Genomic DNA, 22,690 nt, shown 5'->3' on the forward strand with positions numbered 1-22,690 from the left:
CCTTCTGGGTAAGGTCTTCTTCTCCATAGGATAGAAGGTTGCGAGGATGATGGAGGCACGGGCGCATCTGTGTGTGTTGTGTTATTAGTGTGTAGATCTATGTCTATATATGTATGTGTGTGAATGCATATACACATAGGCACGCATGTTCACATCATTTTTGCATTCTTTCCCTTCTCTCTTTGCTGCTCTGCTCTTCCTCTGGTTAAACTCACATAAGGAGTTCCTTCTCACGGCTTCACAGCTACTCTCTGTGACTGAGAGAGTCACAAATACATTTACCAAAACCCTCACATCTTAAAGCTGAGTAAAATGCCTGGAAGTAGTCACCTCCAAACATCTAAGCAAAGCTCAGAAGCCATTGTTGAAATGGTGATTTGTAGAGTCTATTCCTTGTAGCTTACGTGTGTGTGTGTGTGTGTGTGTGTGTGTGTGTGCGCGCACGCGCACGCATGCATGTCTGTGTGTGTGAGTGTATGTTTGTGGTGTGTGTGCATGCACGTGTATACGTGCTTTATACTATATGTGAGACAGAGTGTTTAGAGTTTCAGAAAGAAGACAACTAGCCTTTGACAGCTGTGCTGCCACAGGACAGAGAACAAAGAGTGATTCCAGATGTCTGGGAAGAGTGGAGGAGGTTCCTTGAGAATTCGAGATTATAGGGAAATCACTGCTGTCTGGTACCCGCTAACATAAACTCCTCTATTCAACATTCCTACACGATGCTAGCAAGTTAAAATAAAAGCATGGCAAACCTGGAAAGAGGAACATGTTCTGGACCTGAGCGAGTCATTTTTTTCCATTTGCAGAGAGAAGCAAGACTTCCACATGGATTGTGAAATGCACGAGCCCAATGACTTCCATGTTTTTAGAGGAAGTTGAAAATCATAAACAAATCTGAAAGGACCGGAAAAAAAAGCAAATGAAAACAGCCTAGTAGTATAAACTCCAAGTACCAGTAGAAAGTCATGCAGTAGAAAGGACACTCTACTGGAAATAAACTAGATACAAAGGTAATGAGACTTGAGTCCTCATTTGTAAACACACTTGGCATCATTTGCAACCATAACAAGAGTCATCTTTTATTTCTTTCCAATTTGAATACAAGTACCATAAATAATAGCCAGAGACAGACTCTCAAGATGGCTTTTTGAATGTCAAGGCTATGTGTGATACCGAAAATACAAACAAAAGGCTGAAAACTAAGTTCCCAACTGTATGCAATGGTTTGATTTTTATCTTTGGCATTGCTGTTACAGTGCTTTGGCCAAAAGGAAGCATTCATGCCTGGCTTTCATTGAGGGAGATGGCCCAGGAGAGTCTGTGGCTCACATCTGTGCATATTATGGGTAATGATAATAAGACCTTGTTTTTATGTAATGCGAGCATTACATAAGTTAGCATTCACAGGATGAGTGTTGTTTTCTTCTGACACAAATTGAACAGTGTTGACACTCAGTGAGGAACATGAAATTCCCAAGACAGAAAAAGTTGAAGTACCTGTTGGATTCTCCAAGGCCACAGATATGAACTTTGCCCTCTGCTGCCGGACAGGGAGAAGGATGGCAGGTAGGGGGAGATCCTCTAGTATCCAGCAGCTTCCTGAGTTCAAGACCCTGGATGGTCCTATAATAACTGGAGAGAGATCAGAGGACACAGCTTAAGCGTCCTTAGACACAGCTGATGTTAATTAGAAAATCACCCTACAAACCTGAAGACACGGTAGTGGTACAACAGAGAGCTCCCAGGGTACAGAAAGTGGCTGACAGAGATCCACAGCAGGGAAGATAAATAGGCAAAGACAGCTGCTGGCCAACGGGACATTCTGTTTAGCATGGAAGTGTTCCCTGTGTTCTGAATGCTGATAGGGAAGGATTTAAAAACAGAACAAATGTGATGAAGGCACTAGCACTAGGATAATTATAGGAGCACCAGAAGGTCTGTGGTTCAAGACTGACCTAGAAAGAAAAGTTTGCAAGACTCCATCTCAACCCACTGCAGGGCACCATGGTATGCTCCTGTCATCCCAGGGTACCTGGGAGGCTGAGATTGGGAGGATTGTGGTACTTGGCAGAAAAGTCCACAAGACACAGACTCCACAGAGAGGAGAGTTCCAGGCCCCATTGTAGCCAGGAAGGGCAGGAGGTGGGTTAGGTCTCCAGGCCCCGTCTGGGGCGAGGCTCTAACTTAAAACTAGGCTCTGACCCACAGGAGGCATGGCTCAGCGATCTTGGAACAGCTTAGCAGCTGGGAGGCTCTTAATCAAACCCAAGTAACCTCACCTGAGTACCACGCCTGAGTACCTCACCTGCCCTCAAAAAGTAGCCGCTTCTCAGTGGGAAAAGCTCAAAGGCCTCAGGAATTGGAAAATGTCAACTACTTGAAGCAAACTGAGAATTCCCCAAAGCTACAACAATGGCCGGACCTTCATTTTCAAATAGATTCATTCAAACGTCACAGTGGTAGAGGCCTGTATTTCTTTGGAAGATAAATAAGGTTTTCTTCAGGTCGACTGCTCTTTTATGTATGATCTCTACCATGCATCAATCTTATGATACAAGTCAAAGCTGAAATGTGCAACGTATAATTAAGATAAAAATAGTCAATGAAAGCAGGACCAGACATGGGTCAAATTTAAAGATAATATCAATGACTTTAAAGTAAATATGAGAGTTAACAGATAAGGAACCAAGGAAAACAAAATTGAAAAATAGCTCATTTCTGGAACTCTAAAATAAATACACTAGAAATGGAAAAAATACAATAGCAAAACTCAAAAGCTCATTTGGTTGACATAAAGCAAGGTACAAACAGAAAAAAATAATTATAGTGAATCTGAAAACAAATCAATTAAAAGTAACAAGAAAAATGTAAAATAAATGGCTATACATATTTATATAATGGGATCCAGATGAAAATTAGAAAGAGAATACCTTACAAATATTATTCAGAAAGATCAATTTAAGAAGTTTCCAAATTGAAAGATACCAATCTGAAGATCCCAGAGCAGAGCTATTCTAACCAAAACAAATAGAAAACTATGCTCAGGAAAAATTAAATCAGATGGAAAAAGCAATAAAAGATACAGAAAAAGTCTTACACTCTGCCAGAGTTTAAGAAAAAGATAATTTATAAAGCCATGAAAAAAACATAAGCAGCAGCTCATTGCAAGCAATACTAGAATAGAATTGTTAAGATTAGCAGAATGTAAAACAATGAAATGGAAGGGAATAAGATAGAATAAAAATAAAACAGAAGAAAAATAGACTAGGAAAGATTACATAGAGTGGATAGAGCAAAAATAATTCAATGGCAGGTTTAAAATTCTGAAGAAAAAACATTTCAGCCTAAAGTTTATTTGCCTAAAATAGCTTCTATAAACTCAAGATTACAAAATTTGAAGACAGAACAATACTGAAATAGTCCATTCCCAGCAAAGTTTTACTACATGAAAATAATGAAAATAATACTAATACTAAATAATACTAAATTAATTATGAAAATAATACTATGTTAATTAGTGTATAAATAATACATTTATGTATATACACATCACACATATCATCCATCCATCCATACATATATGTCAGTTGCACACTTCCATGTACACATATATAGCTCTTAAATAGCTTTCACTATAAGCATGTAAATCTAATAAATCACCAATAGGAAAGGGAAAAAAGACAGTTATATGCATAAAATTGTCGAATTGATTTTTCACCAAAGAAAGCATGGGTGATCTATATATCATTAAAATTGTTTATTATCATTAGTTGGGTAAAAGAGTTGTTACTAAATTGAGACATTATTTCACACACATGAGAGAAGTTCAAATTACAAAGATGATGCATTTGAGATAGTCCGACTCCATGTTTGAGGTCTGAGTGATGGCTGTATACAAATGTGAGAAAAGCCGTTTATCAAAATGTGTTGCTTAGAAGTTTCTTCTTTGGCCTGGTAGCTTGGCTGTTGCTGATTATTCTGCTAAAGCAATATCAGCAAGTAGAGAAAAGAAAACAGGAACTGCTTTGGGAAAAGGAAGGATTTTTTTTTTTTTAGATGTAAGGTTTTGTCTTAACTGGTTGTACTAAAATGAAATTAAGACCCACTTCAAAAGACACACCTGAGAAGTAACAGAGGAGCTGGGTATGTTTTGCAATTGTCTGGGTACTGTTAATCTTATTTCAAGGCCTTTTAATGGTCACCTTATGTAAATATAGCTCACCCTCTTCAAACTAGCCAATCAGGAACAGATTGTGAATCTGTGCTCAACCAATCCATGCAGAGGAGTGGAGCCTGCTACCTTAGCAATAAATAGAGAGCAGCCTGCCTTCCTGCTCAGGGTGCTTGCTTGTCAGAGTTTTAGCTGTTGGTGCAGCCTTCTGCCAAGGCAAATTTTAGCCCTACTGAGACAGTTCTTTGTTTTTGTGTGCATCCTATGACTCTGGTGGGTCTTGGAGAGTATATTTGTCTCACAAGTCTCCCCTTCCGCCTCCACTTCCCGTCCACATCGAGACAGTCTGGTAAGAAAGCCTGCTTATCCCTTGGCTGATATCCATTGGAAGTTGTGAGGTTTGCACGCTGGAAACTTCACCCAAGTGCCCTAAATGCCATAAAACCCCAGCCAGTCACCAATTCCTGTTTGCTCAAAGCATTTTTTGATCTAGTTGTGGGCTTGTTCTGTTCTCCCCAGGAAGTTCATTGTGTCAGTATTAAATCTTTTTTACAACTTTCTGGTGTGAGACTGACATTGTCTGTCTTTACATTTGAACCAAATTTTGGATGGGGGTCCGTCCCACACATCAGATTTGACTATAGTTCTAAAAGTACAAGACATCAAGCATGTGCAACTATGGGACATTTCTACTTGTCCCAGTGAGTGTGGCACGATTTGAGAACTCAGAGCATTTGGGCAGTTTTTATGAAACCATATACCCAGCTCTCTGCTAGCATTGTTTACTTATGAAATCATATACCTAGATCTCTGCTAGCATTGCTTTCTTTTTCTTTCTTTTTCTTTTTTTTGTCGGTTGTGGGTCTTGAACTCTGGGCCTGGGTGCGATCCCTCAGCTCTTCAGCTCAAGGCTAGCACTCTACCATTTTAGCCACAGTGCCACTTCCAGCTTTTTATGTTTATGTGGAATCAAACCCAGAGCCTCATACATATGGGGTAAATACTACCACTGAGCCCCCTTCCCAGCCCCTAATATTACTTCCTAAAGAGATGTGAAAAGAAATGTGCAAAAATATTTATTGACGAAAATTCACCGGTGCCTTATTCTCTTAGCTCCAAACTGGAATCAACCCAGTGTTCAACAATGGAACAGATCAAGTATGGTATATTCATGGAATTGGATAGTCATACATCAACAATGGAACAGATCAAGTGTGGTATATTCATGGAATTGGATAGTCATACAAAGAGTAAAGATTCATACAGCCACATGATGAATCTCAGAAATGATATGTTGGGTATCAAGAAACACATCCCACACAGATGTGTTCTGTGTTCTGTGACAATCCATCCATTTGAAGAACCAGAAAAGGACAAGAAGAAATCTGAAAGTGGTTGCTTGATGGTGGAGTTAGGTAGCTGGAATTGTCTAGAAAAGGTTCCAGTGGAATTTTGGGTCATTCTAGGAAAGGTCTAAATCCTGTTTTCATTGAGAATTGTGCAAGGGAATATAATTTCAATACAATTTATTTAACTGAACTCTTTCGATCTGTATGGACTGGTATATATAAATTACACACAATTTACGGTAGTTTAGAAAATCCAACTTTTCTATATATTGAGTTAATCAGTATTATTAAGCTTGTATTATCTGAACATGTACACTTGCTTATTATGGGCTGGGAAGTTGGCTCAGTGGTAGAGCGCTTGCCTTGCATGCATGAGGCCCTGGGTTCGATTCCTCAGCAGCACATAAGCAAAAAGAAAAAAGCCGGAAGTGGCACTGTGGCTCAAGTGGTAGAGTGATAGCCTTGAGCTGAAGAGCTGAGGGACAGCGCCCAGGCCCAGAGTTCAGGCCCCATGACCGGACCCAAAAAAACCAAACCAAACCAAACAAACAACCCTTATTATAAAGGAAATAATATGATGAAGTAGGGATTTAATTTATAGCCCTGTTTTCCATATTAAAAAAACCTGGGCTCGCCGGACGCTGGTGGCTCATGCCTGTAATCCTAGCTACTCAGGAGGCTGAGATCTGAGGATCGCGGTTCAAAGCCAGCCTGGGCAGGAGAGACCGTGAGACTCCTATCTCCAATAAACCACCAGAAAACCGGAAGTGGCATTGTAGCTCAAGTGGTAGAGTGCTCTCCTTGAGCTGAGGAGCTGAGGGACAGCGCCTAGGCCCAGAGTTCAAGTCCCACGACTGACCAAAAAACAAACAAACAAACAAAAAAACCTGGGCTCAGAAATTCAAATAAGTTGTAAAGTTTTTGCAACCCTGCTATAAGGCATATATAGATGGAATGAGAGACGAGAGAACTACATTTTTTTTTTGTCACAAATCTCCAGAGGCTCCACCTTGTGGGAGGTGCAAATAGTGAGGATTTTCTGGATGGGGCTGTATCTTTGTGTTGCTGAGCATTGGTGAACCAAGAGCATGAGTTCTCACTATATCTCACACGTCCTGGGATTTGTGATTTGGAAAGCTACAGGCTTTCTGGAAGTCTTTTCTGTGAGCAGCCAGCACACATAAGCCCCAAGAAGTTAATACAATCTTAGAGTATGAGGTAATGATTTATATGACAAGTTCCTCAAGTGTTAAAAAATGCTGTCCAGTCACATCAAGGAGACCACATTCAGAGGAGCTTTTCTCTTCTGCCATGGGAAGCTGATAAAATACTTCTAATTATATTATTCAATCAGTGCAAAGGAAACAGATAGCTTTCAGCTGCTGAGTTTCCTTCCAGTGACCTGATTAAAATGCATCAAGGGAGACAGAACCCAGCTGTCCAGACACTAACTGATAAGCAATAGCTAGTAATCTTTAAGGATTGCTGAAATTAAAAGAAACGTACAAAAGAAGAGCAAAGTTTTAATAGCCAACAAACAACATCTTCTATAGGGCTGCATCTGCGAAAGGATTTTTTTATGCTTTTCAATATTTATGTGCATTTCCTCAGAAGTTGCAATGCAATCTATGCTATCTCCATTTGTTCATGGGAGGAAATACAACACATGTCAGGTGTGTTCATTCAACCACTTCTTTACATAGTGTTGATGTGAGACAAAGGATTCAAAGAGCTTTACCTCTTCTGCCACACGCGGCTACTCAGAGATTTTTTTCCTATAGATTTTATTAGTATGGGTTGTATGAGAGGATTTTATTTTGACATGCTCTATATGTGTGCCCTGTGCCTTGGTCAGATCACCTTCTCCATCATTGTCCCTCCTTCCCTATGCTATTTTTACAAAACAAAGTCAACTAGTTTCATTATTCAAGTTTCACACATACGCACAAATTATTTTGGCCATGTTCACCCTCCTGTACCTTCTTTGCTTGCTCACCCATCTCAGTGCCCGGACAGTAACTGCTTTACATTCCTGCCATCCATTTTCCTTTAGTGGATGCTAATTGTTAAAAAAGATGCAACTGAGTGAAAAATACCAAAGACATTGCATCTGTGAATGAAGATGGCAGAACTCACTAAACTCACTAAAAACTGTTGAATAATAGGGTGGTAATAGGGATGGGCAAAGTGATAGTAACCAGAGGTGACAATCTAATGAAGTTATAAATTTTGTTATCCTCATAATTGTGCCCTAGGCATTAGCATGGTTAACTTTGCATATGAGAAACAGGAGATATATTTGTCAAAGATCAAATTTCACAGACAACGGTATAATTCAGAAGTAAAGTGCTTCACTAATGTGGTAGAGGCCCTGAGTTTGAGAGTTAGCCCAAGAGACACACAGAGAGAGAGAGAGAGAGAGAGAGAGAGAGAGAGAGAGAGAGAGAGAGAGAGAGAGAAAGAGAGAGAGAGAGAGAGAGAGAGAGAGAGAGAGAGATTATAAAGAAAGGAGATGAAAAGGAGGAGAAAGAAGAAGAAAAAGAAGAGTAGGAAGAAGAGAAGAGGGAAGAAGGAAAGAAAGAAGAAAAAGGAAGAAGGAAAGAAGGAAGGAAGGAGGAAGGAAAAGTAAAATCAAGAACATCCTCTGGTGACTCTTTACATGAAGATTTTCTTATTGAGCTTCTGTGCCTTCTCTTTTGAAATGTAAGTTTCTTTAGCTAGTGTTTTTCTAATAGAAATATTTCCCAATGTTCAAGGATTAAAAAATAGACATGACACAAAGGTGTACCTACCCTAATCCATGGGTAAAGTGCTGCACAAAAAAAATTGAAGAGCAAAATGGCTGCTGTATAGTAAGTGCAAAAATACAGTCATCATTATTCTTGCTGTTCTTTACTCAGGAATATGATTATGAATACAATTACATACAACAATGTACCGCTCAGTAAGACTTGGTCCAAATACCTTGTTCTTTAGTTTTCAAGATAAAAACCATAATTGGCGCCCTATTTGTGTTTTCTTCGCATGAAATAACCGAAGAAAATAATAGGCCTCATTGTAATATTTTCATGCAGGTGTATAATATACTTTGATCATTTCTATCCTTCTGTTCCCCTTTCATATCCAGAATAGAGTATACCCTCTTCTGCTTTTGTTGCAAAGGAATGCTGTTACATAATTTTAAACCTTTGGCATCCCAGTATTTTAAAGAGAGCGTTGGCTCTTATCCTTCTATAAAACTGAAGGTGAATTTGTATGTTTGTTACTTGACTGTTAAATTAACACATGTAGAGAGAGGGTTATTCAATATTTTCATACATTAGGGTAACAAAAGAGGGAGGAAGAGGAGGAGAACGAAGTGGAGAATGTGAGAAAAGGTTTGCATTTTCATCCATTTCCAGGTAATGTATATAAATAATTCTCTTAAAGCCCGTTTTAAAATATTCTAATGGAGATTACTAATCCCAGGTGGGTTCTCTTTCTCACAACAACATTTGTTTTGGTCACTTCCTTGTGCTTCCACTTGGACATTTCTGGTAGAGCTGTGTCGACAAATCCTCCCACCTCCTCACAAGTCCTGGTTCTCTGTTCAGTGTCTGAGCATGTTCCTACATCCCCTGGTGACTCTTTGTATTCTTTATGTGAAGATTTACTTATTGAGCTTCTCTGGCTTTTCTTTCAGAATTGAAATCCCCTACAGTCAGAATACTTAATAAAAGAGGGAGAGAAAAGGGAGGAGGATCTGAGAAGCTATTTACAGATTGGCTTTATTTATGATTTTCAGTGTGGTTTTACTTTTAATTCAGCTCGCATCATGGCTATGACAGGGATAAGTTGCATCTTTCGGATCCAGGCAAGTCGGTTCATTCCCAAACCCCTTTCAGTTGCCAAATCTTGTGCTCCTGTGGCAAAGGATTCTTTTGACAATGTTCTTCCTGTCTGCCCAAATGAAAGAAGCAGAGAGTGTGGCCTGAATAATAGTTAAGAATGACTGATATTTTTAATAACAGAATTTTGTTCCTGAAATACAGGTTTGCACTAAACTCTCCTGATGAAGTAAACCTTATATTGTTAAACACAGAAGACAAATCTCAGAGGCCAACATCTCTTGATAAAATGTTTTATCTGAAAGGAAAATAATAATGCTCTAATAGGAGAAGAATTTAAGTTCAGTTCTGAGCATTTATCATGATGCATAATGTTATTCAGCCTGTGACTCAAATAATTTACATCAACTGTACTTCACCATATTGGAAAGTAACAGTCAGTGGAAACTCAGGAGGGCAGATAGAGGCATTATTCAAGAAAGCTGGTACCAGTTCAAGGGTCTTAAGAATCAATAGATTCAATGTAGAGAAGGAGGGGTGAATGTTTCACCTTATCATTTAGTAGATGCAGACACCAAGGAAACAAAGGAGGGGTGATGGGGGTTAACAGAGAAAGCTGTGCTCATCTGAATGGCTGAGTAAAACAGCAGAACAGATGAATGACCTTGGATGACATTATCCTTGACAATGACACAGAACAAACCCTAGACACAGATCATTGTAAGGTTTGCCGAAAGGAAACTGCCACGTGGTTCAGGCAGAAAAGAGTTTATTAGGAAGAGAGCAAACTGCCTGTCCACCCCACACTGGAAGGTACACAGGAAAAGGGTCAACTCCTGGCATTGTTGGAGTTAAGTAGAAAGGGGGTGGGGAGGAGGTGTGGCCACAGAGGATGCGAATGATTTTAGAGTCTGAGAGGTAACTGCTCCCAGGTGTGCTGGTCACCCAGGTAATGCAGATGCTGGGCAGAGACTTCTAGAGTAGGGTACAGAGGTCCTGTATGGAAAACAGTGTAGGAAGGGGAGAAGTCTTCATGCAGACTGACACAGAGAAAAGCAGCCTTCCCAAGTGGACCTATCATTCCAAGCTTTTGATAGTTATAAAGTAAAAAGGGGCATTGATTCTCTTTGACTACTTCCTGCTGGCAAGGAGTGTTGATATTGACATTAGGGGTAGAAAGCTGAGTTGTTGTCTGGTCTGAGAGAAGCCAGCAAGCAGCAACTGTACCTTGGTGGTGAAGGCATGTATGTGTCCTTGGATAAAGTCTGAAAGAAATCTTACAAACCAGGGGTTGAGCAATAAGAAAAAATACAAGGAAGGGTTCAGGGTAGAAAACTAAAGATTGGTTGACTTGGCAAGTTCAGCTAGTTCCTATCTACTGCATTCTAGAGAGTCCTGGAGTTGGTGAAGAAGGTCCCCTAGCTACTTCAGACATCTGGCAACTGGGTAGTGGAGAGCATGGTAGACTGTAAGTCTAAGCATTCAGAAGCTGGGGCTAGATTGGAGTGATTTACAGCCTGATGAGAGGCCTTGGTAGATGTGTGGATTGTGGAGTATATACGGGAGACAGAGGAAGCTGCCAAGGCAAACTGTCCTGAGTCGAAGACTCACTTTGAACCTTAGGCATGATCATTAACTATTTCTCTTGCTCTCTGGGCTCTGGTTAATTTTCAAAGGACTTGTACAAAGTGACTCCATTTAGGATGTGACGTCATCTCATCTAACTCTTTCCAGTTGACATGTTTGCTCATTGGCCTGGGCACTGTCCCTGAGCTCTTTAGCTCATGGCTAGCACTCTACCACTTTGAGCCAGTGTCATGTCTGGCTTTTTTAGAGCAAGTTGTTGGAGATAAGAATCTCAGAGGGATTTTTTCTTCCCAGGCTGGCTTCGAACTGCGATTTTTTGACCCACTGAGCTTTTGCCACAAAACCCTTTTTATTTCCAATTAAAGCAACAAGGAAATCAAATAGAATTAGTTTTATAGGCATGAGTTACCTGGGACCTATTGAGAGCCAAAGTTACATCCGATAAACTTGTAAGAGTCCATGCCCCTCTGTAGGCCTACCTGTAATCATCACAGAAGATCTGTAAATGCAAAATGAAATAGCAATTAAGCAATCATATTTTCTTATTTTTTTAACTGAATATAAGGCACTAATTAAAACCACTATTACCAAGTCAAACCTTTGTGATTACAATGAAGAATGAGGAAGATGTTTCAGTTTTCAAGGCTGCCCACATTCTTGAGAAACAGACATATAAGGACCTCAACATAAACAAATAGCTATTATTGTGTATAGGTGGATATAAAGAATTTGAGGCTGGTTTTACATCGATATATATCTTGATCTTATTTAAATCATATTACATACTAACTTTATTCATTACATACTAACTTTATTCATAAGCTCTATCTTTAAAGACATAATCATACCATCTGCTACATACTCAAACCTTTTGGGGTTTGTCTGTCTCCCTTTAATAAACATTTAAGAAGATCATTGCTTTCCAAATCCTTTTCTAGACAAAGGAAATAATTTTTTGTTCCCTCAATTGCTTTCCTATAGGTTTCTTTACTAACTTCCCTCCTTCTTTTCCTTCTTTACATTTCTCCTCACTGGTTTTCCCCATCACGGCTAGCTAGAAGCAAGTCTGGATCTCATTCCTTTTACTTCTTTTACTGATAAAGATTTTTCCCATTTTCCTTTAACAAGAAGCACACTTAATAACTAAGTCCCTTCACACAAGTTTCACATTAGTTGCAATTCTGTCAAAAAGCAAATAATTTCTACACCATGATGTATTGTATTGTAATGAGATTACTTTGGACATGTTCACCCACACACACATACTTATGCACATAGGTTTTAAGGAGTGCATAAATGAATATCAGCTGTAGACACTTTTGGAATTCCAGCAGCAAAATGACATTATTTTGTCCACATGGTCACTTTTAGAGTTAAAAATTTTAAAAACCAACACTTTTGCCAACAAACACAATTTTACACAGCTAACCAAGATCTAGATAGATAAGGCATATTAGTATACATGCCTGGATGTACAGGACTTCTCATCATTTGCCATTGAATTTGCAGAAAGTTAAAAGGTGTTTTTAGTCCTTTAGTGAAAGGGACATCTAGATCTGGTAACGATGGGGGGGTGGTATTCTGTAGAACATAGAAGGGCAGGGAGTAGTTCTGTAGAATGTGAAAGGGTATGTTCTCATAGGATGTAGAAGGGGAGGAGTCTGATGGGTGATCAGAGGTTATGGATGGAAGGTATCCCTGTCCACCTTGTGAATTTTAGAGTGAAGGTCAGATCCCCAGGTTTAGGCATCCCTGAAATGGGAAATGACCAGCCAAGGAGGTGTAGAAGCCCTCTGGTGTGGTGCCACAACTAGACAGACAGAGAGTCAGAGGCTTGTAGTCACTCACCAGACATGGGAGGGACATCACTCCCCAGACACAGGGAGGAGACAAGGTGGTGACTGTGTAGCCAGCAATGGTAAAGGCAAGAAGTTCAAAGTGGGGTTCTTCCAGCTTTTGGCAGTTTGGTTTGAAGAGGGGTGGTCAAGGAAGCAGATTGACCCTCAGGAAGAGAAGGAGGGGGCGGGGAATCCAGCAACTCCTGACTCTGTCCCCTCCCGGGTTTTGGTACCAGAGGTAAGATTCACTGAAAGGAAACCACCACATGGTTCAGGCAGAAGAGAGTTGATTAGGAAGAGATCAAACTGTTGGCCTGCCCAAAAGGGTCCACCCCCAGCCGGGTTGGAGTTAAGTAGGAAGGGGGTAGGCAGGAGGTAGCTCCTGTCACAGCGGATACCGATGTGATCTCAGAGTGTGAGAGGTAACTGCCCCCCTGTGTGCTGGTCATGTAGGTGATGCAGGTGCTGGGTGGATACTTCTAGAGTAGGGAATGTGGGTACTGCAGGGAAAACAGGGAGGGACAGGGGAGAAAAGTGGCCTCCTCGGGCAGAACTATCAATCATTTTGGACTTGAGTCCCAGGTCTTCTATTTCCTACCTATGGAACACTGCAAGGGTGTGATGATTATGTCTAATTGAAAAGCAGAAGTTAGCAAACAACACTTTTAGATGTGCCAGTGAGAGCAACAGAGCAGAGATGAACTGCCCCGGTATGGATGGCAGCATCCCATACAATGAAGGTCTGCATGGATACTTTTTATATAAAAAGAGAAAGAGGAGAAAGCTAACTAGCCAGCCATATTCTGTTCTGCCATCTTCCTGATGGTTTTCCATCATCTGATGTCTGAAATGTTTCATATGGGAGAAAAATAAAGTTTCCTTCCCTTATGTTCTTCTGCTCAGATATTTTGTCAAAGTAGTGAAAAAATGGCTAACAAAGACAATTGTGAGATTGTGGTGTTTATCTAACTCTGTGGTTCCAAACTTTGAATTGACTAGTTTGTGGAGGAATTTGGAAAAGCTTGGAGATGTGGACTAGAAAAGGCCTAGAATGCTGTCTTTAGAGCTAGCTTAATTGATTCTGGAGGGAGTTTAGAAGACCATCATGCTGATAGAAAGTGCAGACAATAAAGACTGAGCGTGTCAAACTGCAGAAAGGAACAGAGACAGAAGCCGTTTAAGTTCACTGGTGTTGAAGAACTTGTCTGTATTCCATCCTGGCCCTGCCCCTGGTGACAGGCTGCAGTGAAAGGTGAGGGGCTAATGTGGCAGAAGAAATTTCAAGGCAACCAAGCATTCAGAATGTGACATGTTTATTGCTGGGAGCTTTAAGGAAGGCTGGCAGTGGGAATTGGAACAAAAAAGTCAGAGGAAAGACTTGAAACAAAAATGTAGTTTGGCAAGAAAAGGCGCTCTTTGAACATTGTAGATAAGGAGGAGGTTGAAGTCATGAAGGCCATGGAAAGGAAGCCAAGTGCTTTGCATTAGAACTGCAGGAAAGAGGCCTTGAATGCAGCTCAGGAATTGGCCAGACCCCACCCATCACTAGCTCAAGGATGTCACAATTCTTTGAGCAGGAAGCTCAGGGAGCCCAGTGTTTCCAATGTTTGGTTATCCAGGCACTGGTAGATGGATGCAACGAAGATCCAAGGTTACCCAGATACCCATGGCGGTCTCTGGTATTACCCACATGCCGAGGGTTTTTGCAGGCATGTAAACGCAAGAGTATTAAGTGGTAGAGGCTTTCAGCCAGCTATCAAAGGATTCAACTTCCTCATGAGAAGTGTCAAGAGACTTGTTTCTGTCACTCTTCTGGCCATGAAATGAGTGAATCTGTGTGAGAAAATAGTGTCTGACATCTAGTAAGATCTGTTTAGATGAATGATCTATCTTTATGGTATTAATTACACATATTATAGGAAGGAGTCTTTGGTAGTCAGAGACCTATTTAAATATGAAAAGGTCACAGCCAATTAAAACTGATCTTTGTCTCTATCTCCTCCTTGCCTCTTAGTGGTCTCTGTTCTAAACTCTGTCTGTTTCAGGTCCATTCTCCAGTAGGCAGCAACTGTGGCTACTATCTTTCAGAATAGTCAGTCTTATTATTTTTTGTGTGAAGAAACTCCAAGCTTTATGTCAATCCCTACCAAAGCCAGACCATGAAAGATGGGGCACTGAAAGTACTGTAGCCTTTTCTCGACTCTGCCAGCATTTGTACTTCCTCTCCTCCCATTGTCCTCCACTCATCCCCAGCCAAATCAAATCCTGACTGCTTCTCCTCTTTGCCTACCTGTGATACTCATGAGTGGCTATATTCCGTGGTAACTTTTATTCCTTTTACTTTAGGCCATTTCCTCATAAACTCTCTTCTGAAAAAACATATACTTTTTGAAGCAATAACAAAATTACATAAGCAAGAAAATCTTACTCTTTCAAAGTCTGGATAATATATATATATAATATATATAATATATATATATAATGTTGATTGCATTTTAATAATGCAATTGGTTCACTGCTGAATTCACTGAGCAGAAAGCACCTGAGTTCACATCCCCAATGGAGCATTCATTGCTTCATTTTAAGTCACCCTGGATTGAGTTCCTCTAAAACTCCAATCTTCTTTCTTTACTTCTAGTGTTGGGTTCCATATTTATTTAAGAATTTATTCTTTGAATTTCTCAAGTAGCTTTTCTCCTGCATTGTCAAATATAAACTTTTACCCCTAACTGAACCTGATGTAACACAAAGACAAAATAACCAAACATAAATAGATTATAATCGTCTCAAAATAAGAACTCACTCAGGTTGCATTCACCAAAAGTGATTCAAAGAAATAATCTTTTTTTTTCTTTTTCTTTCTTTTTTTAATTTAATTTAACTTTATTTGTGAACATACTGTACAGAGGAGTTACAATTACGTGGGCAGGATAATGCGTACATTTCTTACCAAGCATTGCAGCCTCCTCCTTTGTTTGCCCTTCACATCCCTTCCCAGCCTCCCCCATCCCCCCCAATCCCAATCCTTCTCCTTCCCCCCCCCCCCCCCCGCACCTACGTTGTAAAGCTAGTTTTGGACATGACAACTTGTACTTCTCATTGTTGCAACAGGTCCACTTGTATCCTTAAACAACTGGTTTTTCCCCATCTCCTCCACAAGTTATACTGACATCAAATATAGTGAAAGCAGGGGTTATACTGTGGGGGAAGGATATACAAAGCAACAAAGAGATAATCTTATAAATGCGTTAGAAACACATGCATGAAAGAAAAAAACATTAAAATACACATCTAAGGGTTCATTTTCCTGACATCACATTATCTGACTTTTTCCGCTTGACTCATGCATATACTAGATATTACAAATAAGGGAAACCATGGGACCTATGTTTCTTTGGGCCTGGCTTACTTCACTTAATATAATTTTTTCCAAGTTTTCAAAGAAATAATCTTTATCTCCTGATTTGCTTTACTGTTATTCTTTTTTTTTTTTTTTGTCGGTCATGGGGTTTGAACCCTGGGCCTGAGTGCTGTCCCTCAGCTCTTCAGCTCAAGGTGAACGCTCTACCACTTGAGCCACAGTACCACTTCCTGTTTTTCTGGTGGTTTATTGGAGATAAGAGTCTCACGGACTTTCCTGCCCCGGCTGGCTTTGAACTGCAATCCTCAGATCTCAGCCTCCTGAGTAGCTAGGATTACAGGTATGAGCCACTGGTGCCCGGCTTTTACTGTTATTCTTAGTGAGTTCATTTTTTTTAATTAATTAATTTTTTTTATTGTGAAAATACTGTACAGAGGGGTTACAATTACATGGGCAAGATAATGAGTACATTTCTTATCAAGCATTGTAGCCTCCTCCTTTGTTTCCCCTTCCCATCCTTTCCTATCTTCCCCCCCACTCCCCCCAAATCCTCCCCGCCCCCCCAAAGTTGTAAAGTTCATTTTCCACATAACGACTTGTACTTCTCACTGTTGCAATGGGACCACCTGTATCCCTATTTAAACGACTTGTTTTTCCCCTTCCCCTCCACAAATTATACCGACATGAAATACAGTGAAAGCAGGGGTTATACTGTGGGGGAGGAACATACAAAGCAACAAAAAAAAATCTTATAAATGCATTAGAAACAATTGCATGAAAGAAAAAAAAACATTTGAATACATATCTTAGGGTTCATTTCCCTAACATCACCTTTGTCTGACCTTTTCTGCTTGACTCAGACATATACTAGATATTGCAAATAAGGGAAACCATGTTTCTTTGGGCCTGGCTTACTTCACTTAATATAATTTTTTCCAAGTCTTTCCATTTCCTAACAAATGGGGCAATGTCATTCTTTCTGATGGAGGCATAGAATTCCATTGTGTGTATATACCACATTTTCTTCAAGAAAAAAGTGAGTTCATTTTTTAAAGATCTATAAGCATTGCTTTTTGGAGAACCTATTCTGGGCAAATGTTTTTGTCCTTTAGCCTTTGCAATTTGCTTTTGAGAACTTCCTTTTGTATTTCTGGTGGTAAGAAGAAGTACTTTTTAATAAAAAAAAAAAGATTTAGAGCCAATGAATATTTTCAAAAATCTTCTAAATCACTGACAGAGCTTAATTTAACTCTGAATGAAAGCATGTCTTACAGAATTGAATTGTAATTAAGCTTGACATTTCTAAGAAATTTATCTAGTTAATTATAGATGTTATTTATTTATGTATATATCTTATTATGCAATTTGTTCACCCAATATCAATTCAAAACTATATCCACGCAAAATTTATTTCTCACCGATTCCACATGTGGCTGAATTGAAGTTTCTCTCAAATTACTGAACTAAGGAATTGGTACTACTATTAAAGGTATTTTTTATACTTTAGAAGTCTAATAGTATAGAAATGTTCTCAAGGATATTTTTATGAATAGTGAATAATAGAGAGATACTGTTAAAGCTAATGAAAAATCTAACCAAAATAATTAGTTCTATATCTTACATACTGAAGCACTCTGCTAGTTACTTTGGTTTTATCATTTGAATTATTTACAGGCATCCTAGAAATAATTATTTTACAAATGTCATAATTGGTTCATTAATTTTGACGATATTCCTTGCCATTTCATAGCTGTAGACGCTAACTGAGGTTTCAGAAATGTCTGCCTCTAAGGTCTGCTCTCTTTCTTTCTTTCTTTCTTTTTTTGTCAGTTGTGGGGCTTGAACTCTGGGCTTGGGCATTGTCCCTGTGCTCTTCAGCTCAAGGCGAGAGCTCTACCACTTCAGCCACAGCACCACTTCCGGTTTTCTAGTGGTTTATAGGAGATAAGTGTCTCATGGACTTTCCTGCCTGGGCTGGCTTTGAACTGTGATCCTCAGATCTCATCCTCCTGAGAGGCTAGGATTACAGGCATGAGCAACTGGCACCTGGCTGCTCTTTTTCATACTCTGCCTTGTCTTTGCTTTTAACCAAAATTATTTTGTGTTATTGTTGCTCCAAGTGGTTTAAAATTGTTTAATTCCTCCTCCAGCATATGATTTTGTGGTTAGCTGGTAATAATCTGGAATTGTCCTTTTGGAACTGTTGAGGACACATTTTTTCATGTTCTGTTCTTTAATAGGTTCCACTACAATAATTAATGCAGGTGTCAGGGCCAACATTAGGCTTCAGTAAAGATAGCATTCTCAGTGCTTCACTTGCATAACCAGCTGTGGGAGAGTAGCATCGTGTAATTGACAGCGGGCTCCTGGAGTTTCTGAGATGTGGAGCACCAGTGCAAGACAGAAGCCTAGCCTATGGCTTTCAGTGGTGTCACTCCTTCTGGTAAATAAAAGTGAAGAAACCATGACATTTCTAAAACCACAAGCCCAGAGTCAAATCTAACTCGATTGATTACTGTACTTAGGCACAGGACTTGATTGTGGACCTAGTTTGTTGTCCTAACATAGATGCTGTGCAGAGAAGGTTTACAAAGTCTCCTGTGGTTAAGGGAGAGGACCTTCAAATATAAAACATTATTTCAAAGTACAGTATATTGAACTTTATTTCAAAGTACAGTATATTGAACTTTATATACCGTATATGGTTTGGAGACATTACCTTGTCTGTTTCTGAAAATGTTTGCCTTTCTCAGTCCCTTAAGGCCTACACTTAAAATTTAAGAAGGGATGTGATGGAAGAAGAGCTGAAAGTTAGATAATATAGAAAATTGAGAGTGCATCCACAAGGTTTCTACAACAAATTGGTAACAACAGATTGGGAAGACAGAAGAGCCTCCCTGGGCAGCAACAGCAAAAGCACTGCAATGCTTTTTTTTTGGGGAGGGGTCCGGTCATAGGGTCTCAACTCTGGGCCTGGGCGCTGTCCCTCAGCTCTTCAGCTCAAGGCTAGTGCTCTACCACTTGAGCCACAGTGCCACTTCCGGCTTTTTTCTTTTTGCTTATGTGGTGCTGAGGAATGGAACCCAGGGCCTCAGGCATGCAAGGCAAGCACTCTACCACTGAGCCACCTTCCCAGCCCCTGCAATGCCTTTTATGCCACAAGGATGTCTGGAGCACCAGCCTTGGTGACCCCTTCAGTGAACACAAATGGTTGAGGACCATAAGAGGGGTTCTGGGTGTCAAGACAACTAACTTAATGAGCATTTAATTAAAAGTGAAGATAAATGAATGAGCTTGAATCTCCATAGACAGCAGCAGAGCTAAGCTCTGGTCCAGTGTAGAGCAGGAATATCAGATATGTACTGTCTTGATTTGTTTTTGCTACTATAACATAATACTCAAGGCTGAATATAAAGTAGAAAAAAGCAGAAGTACATTTATTATAGTTTGGAGTCCATGATTGGGACAAAATTGTCTGTCTGAGGACAGCGATTCTTTTCTCCAAGGATGCATCTTCTTTTTGTATCCTCTTGGAGAAGAACTCTGGGTCCTCATGTGATAGAAGGCAGAAAAGTAAGTTAGCCAAAGACCACATGAAATCTCTTTCTTCTGGGTCAGCCTCGTGGAAAGAGAGGTGCACCCATGGCCACTTACTCCTCAAAAGTCCCGCATCTTAATAACAACACACTGGAAAGACCTGAATTATGTATAGTGGGATATGTCTAAACCATAGCATGTACTTACACGTTTAGACTAGGAGTGAGCAGATAAATTACAGAATAGAAAGGAAATATGTTAAAGTGCAGTCAAGCAAGCCAGTTTTGACTTGTTTTTGAATAGAGAGCCCTGCAGAGAAAGAGGAATGAGTCTAACGTTTTAATACGATCTTACGATACCACTTAATTCAATTCAGTGCATTTTGTAATATCTATTTCAATGTCACAGATTTAATAAAGTTTAACATTAAGTACGATTAAAGTGAAAACTCATCTTAGGATAATGAGCACCACTGGTAAGCTATAATTACAGAACAGTTTCTCAGTTCATGAAACTTTATGCATTTTTCATCCTGAATTATGTATCTTATATAATATTTTGCAGAAGAATGTTGAGGCTTCATTAAAGGGATTTTCCCCCAAGTTTGAACTGCTAACAATAAAGGGTGATATTGACTATTTTGTATTCTAATTTGCTGAATTGATTATCTATTTTTAGCTTATAAATAAAATAGGATTACAAGTTATTTATTTTTAAATTACTATTATTTATAATATAATTTATTTAATACATTTGTATTAAATTCAATGCATTTTATTACTTAATAAAATTGTTAAATCTCGCAGCTCCAAAGAGTGTCAACTGTGATTAAATTCAGATTATGCTTATGTTCCTTATTTTTGTGAATTATAAATGGAGCCAGATAGTATCTAAGAAAACAAACCTGAAAGATTAATATTAATTTAATAATATTTAAATAACAAATTTCTAAATAATTGGTTTTCAATACCCCAGGTAGATAGTTTGATCCTAAAGCAGGTTATTGGGGATTCCTTTAAAGAGGTATGGTGTCACCTGCTACTAATCTTCTCCAATTGAAAGGACAGAGGACATATGAGTAGCATCGACCCCTAGGTGTCAGAACAGGACTGTGAGCTTTGGTTTAATGTAAGCAGACTTAGGTACCTCTAAGGGAATTTTGAAATGGAAGCCGTCTTGATTGTTTCCTGAGTAGGATGTTGAATAGAATGTAGAATGCCACTGCTAGAATCCCTATCTTAGTCATGGAACTTTGGAATCTCACAATTCCTATCTACCTGTCTAGTCAGGTCTTCTTTTCTATCTCTTGGAGTGAAGATTTTTGCAAATGTTTTTATATTTAAAGGATAGTTGTGGCTTTGTTATGCCAAGGGAGATAAGTCAGGAAGAGAGAAAAAGAAAGCACTTTTAGAAATGCAAACATGAAGTAAAAAAGATAAGAAGTAATACCCTGTGAGGAATGATCCAAACAAGCAGAGATTGATAGAAATGTTCCAATATAGAGACTAGTATAATAACACAGAGAATAATAAGTGTACAACATGCTAAAATTGAAATTTAACTTAATAGGAAAATATCATTGATGCAAGATGAATCTATCTATATATATATATATACACACACACACATATATATACACATATGTGTTTGTCTATCTATCTATCTATCTATCTATCTATCTATCTATCTATCTATCTATCTATCTATCTATCTATCTGTCTATCTATCTAGTCGTGGGGCTTGAACTCAGTGCCTGGGCACTGTCCCTCAGCTCTTCACTTTGCACAAGTGCTCTAGCACTTGAGCCAAAGCACCACTTTCAGGTTTTCCTGAGCAATTTATCAGAGATAAAAGTTTCACAGTCTTTTCTTCTTGGCCGGCTTCAAACCATGATCCTCTGTTCTCAGCCTTCTGAGTAGCTAGGATTTCAGGTGTGAGTAATCAGTACTCAGCTAAACTAGTCTTATACACAGTTGTATTTAGGATGAAATGAGTCTTAAAACAAATGAACAAAAAACCCAAACTCTTCTGATAGACTCAGAAGAGACACTGAGAGATGTACGACAGTGGTAGAACAGGGCAGAAAACTTTATCAAATAATTAGAAAGTAGCTGCTTCCGACAACTGGAAAAAGAAATGAACTAAATTTATGAATGTGTGTGGGCAAGTTTGTGACTATCCGTATTGTTTTCTGTGTGATGGGATTGGAAAGGTTTGAGGAAAATAAATGAGCAAAATTCAAGAAGCTAAAGATTTAGATTTCAAAATCCAGCAGAGATGGCTCAAAACAAAAATCCTCTCTGAAGAAGAAATGGCAGAAGTGAAACAAATTTCTGAGACAGATGGCAGCTGCACCCACATTATCTACTACTAGAATTGCCTAGAGAGAGAATAGAATAAAAGGAAGATGGCTGGAGACAAATCTTTGAGAAATTTCAATGCTTTTGACATCAGTTACTAAATATGAAAATGGCCAAAGTAAGTTATAAGAAAAGGGGAACATCCACTGACTTGGGGAGCAAAACAGAATAGTGTTAGAAGTGATCTATTACCATTGGGGATAGCTGGGAAGGCCAGGTAGCTATTTCCCTCTGCAGGGTACGGGGTAAGTACTTGAGTGTATGAAATGAGAATTGGCTCTACTCACTCAATTACTCATGTCAGGAATATAAAACTAATGATTGTCAGTACAAAGTAACATGGCTAGTGGGAAAATGGAAGATCCGCGAGGGATAGATAACTGGTCTACCTCCTAAGACTTGCTGAGCTCTGAGACTTCAGTCTCTTTTCATTGATTTTCTTCCTTTCTATAGTCAGAAGGTCCCAGAAATTTGGATAAAATCATTCACCGAGTTCTTTGTTCTCTACAAACAGTAACCTTCATATTAAACACAGTGTTTTTCTCAAATTGATATCCCTAAAATCAAAATTCCTCTTTGAAAGATATTATTTCTTCCATCCTTTCTATTGGAGTAAAAAAAATAACTTATCAGTTAAATAAATTGTAAGGAACAACT

The 22,690-nt window shown here is 39.2% G+C and overlaps 1 long non-coding RNA gene across 2 annotated transcripts; it reads right to left on the reverse strand.

The window, feature by feature from the left end:
* Window positions 1-1,561: 1,561 nt before the first annotated feature.
* On the reverse strand, window positions 1,562-20,871 carry LOC138822448 (uncharacterized). Of its 2 annotated transcripts, none has more exons than XR_011370465.1 (3): window positions 20,820-20,871; window positions 11,347-11,436; window positions 1,562-1,635 (listed from the first exon to the last, which is right to left on the reverse strand). It is a non-coding gene; the product is annotated as an uncharacterized lncRNA (long non-coding RNA). The 2 variants fall into 2 exon arrangements; XR_011370464.1 differs by lacking the exon at window positions 1,562-1,635 and adding an exon at window positions 9,352-9,462.
* Between the last annotated feature and the right edge of the window lie 1,819 nt (window positions 20,872-22,690).

This window comes from Dipodomys merriami, unplaced genomic scaffold (genome assembly GCF_024711535.1).
Source record: "Dipodomys merriami isolate MVZ:Mamm:240054 unplaced genomic scaffold, mDipMer1.0.p SCAF_110, whole genome shotgun sequence".
In the NCBI taxonomy this organism is placed as follows: domain Eukaryota; kingdom Metazoa; phylum Chordata; class Mammalia; order Rodentia; family Heteromyidae; genus Dipodomys; species Dipodomys merriami.